Source organism: Gymnodraco acuticeps, unplaced genomic scaffold (genome assembly GCF_902827175.1).
Source record: "Gymnodraco acuticeps unplaced genomic scaffold, fGymAcu1.1, whole genome shotgun sequence".
Classification (NCBI taxonomy): Eukaryota; Metazoa; Chordata; class Actinopteri; order Perciformes; family Bathydraconidae; genus Gymnodraco; species Gymnodraco acuticeps.
In genome coordinates, this window is record NW_022991903.1 from 22,501 (window position 1) to 24,535 (window position 2,035).

Below are 2,035 nucleotides of genomic sequence, written 5' to 3' on the forward strand. Positions count from 1 at the left end.
CTGACATTACATGACATCACATGTCACTTGTTAGACGCTTTTATCCAAAGCGACTTCCATACTCAACACTGAGGACAATCCCCACAGGAGCACTTTGGGGTGAAGCGTCTCAGGGACACAACGACATGTTGACTGCAGTGGGGTTTGAACCTGTGCTCCCTGATCCAAACACCAAGGCTCTATCCACTGCACCACAGACCCCCCCACTCTGTAAATACCAAACTGACCCCCCCACTCTGTAAATACCAAACTGACCCCCCCACTCTGTAAATACCAAATGGACCCCCCCCACTCTGTAAATACCAAATGGACCCCCCCACTCTGTAAATACCAAACTGACCCCCCCACTCTGTAAATACCAAACTGACCCCCCCACTCTGTAAATACCAAATGGACCCCCCCACTCTGTAAATACCAAACGGACCCCCCCCACTCTGTAAATACCAAACGGACCCCCCCACACAGGAAACTGATAATTAATTATAAATATATAAGAGCAGGAGTCCCACAGATTCCAGCCTAACCCAGAGTACACATACATATATAAATATCCCTTATTCAACAGGGTCCGTCTGACGCTGAGATGTTATGATGATGATGATGATGATGATGATGATGATGTTGTTGTTGATGTTGTTGATGATGATGATGATGATGATGATGATGATGATGATGTCACAACACACACTGTAGGGCTGTCGGAAGGAAACAACAGTAAGTCTGGAGACTGTCTGACTCAGCGTTAGCTCAGAGTTAGCTCTGCGTAAGCTCAGTGTTAGCTCAGTGTTAGCTAACGCAGCGTCCACACGGCAGCATGTGTCTGAAGCTCGACCAACAACCAATCACATTAATCTCCCGCCCCGGACACACAAGCACGCGGTTTGATTGGCTAGAGCCTGTACTGGCATATGATTTGATTGGCTGACGCTTCCGTCGAAGCTTCAAAAGTTGAACTTTTCTCAACTTTTGAAGCGAGCAACGGAGGCAAAGCGAAGCTACGGAACCACAATGCAGTTCGGCAAAGCGTGACGTCACCCCATTCAAAGTGAATGGGAAGAAGCATTGAAGCTTCAACGCACGCCGCCGTGTGGATGGACCGTAAGCGTTGGCTCAGAGTTAGCTCAGCATTAGCTCAGTGTTAGCGCAGTGTTGGCACAGCTCTGATAGCTCAGAGTTAGCACAGCTCTGATAGCTCAGAGTTAGCTCAGCTTTAGCTCAGCATTAACTCAGAGTTAGCTCAGCGTTAGCTCGGCTCTGATAGTTCAGAGTTAGCTCAGTGTTAGCTCAGTGTTAGCTCGGCTCTGATAGCTCAGTGTTAGCTCAGCATTAGCTCAGCTCTGATAGCTCAGCGTTAGCTCAGCTCTGATAGCTCAGTGTTAGCTCAGCGTTAGCTCAGCTCTGATAGCTCAGTGTTAGCTCAGCTCTGATAGCTCAGTGTTAGCTCAGCTCTGATAGCTCAGTGTTAGCTCGGCTCTGATAGCTCAGTGTTAGCTCAGCATTAGCTCAGCTCTGATAGCTCAGCGTTAGCTCAGCTCTGATAGCTCAGTGTTAGTTCAGCGTTAGCTCAGCTCTGATAGCTCAGTGTTAGCTCAGCTCTGATAGCTCAGTGTTAGCTCAGCTCTGATAGCTCAGCGTTAGCTCAGCTCTGATAGCTCAGTGTTCGCTCAGCTCTGATAGCTCAGCGTTAGCTCAGCTCTGATAGCTCAGTGTTAGCTCAGCTCTGATAGCTCAGTGTTAGCTCAGCTCTGATAGCTCAGTGTTAGCTCAGCTCTGATAGCTCAGTGTTAGCTCAGCGTTAGCTCAGCTCTGATAGCTCAGTGTTAGCTCAGCGTTAGCTCAGCTCTGATAGCTCAGTGTTAGCTCAGCTCTGATAGCTCAGTGTTAGCTCAGCGTTAGCTCAGCTTTGATAGCTCAGTGTTAGCTCAGCGTTAGCTCAGCGTTAGCTCAGCTCTGATAGCTCAGTGTTAGCTCAACTTTAGCTCAGCTCTGATAGCTCAGTGTTAGCTCAGCGTTAGCTCAGCTCTGTTAGCTCAGT

General features: G+C 48.6%; 1 protein-coding gene across 1 annotated transcript in view; it reads left to right on the plus strand.

The window, feature by feature from the left end:
• tmem178 (transmembrane protein 178) overlaps positions 1-559 on the plus strand; it is a 23,053-nt gene extending 22,494 nt beyond the window's left edge. The window contains 1 exon segment of the mRNA XM_034200107.1: positions 1-559. This exon segment is cut by the window's left edge and continues 1,173 nt beyond it. The gene's annotated coding sequence lies outside the window, so the exon portion shown is untranslated.
• The last annotated feature ends 1,476 nt before the right edge of the window (positions 560-2,035 follow it).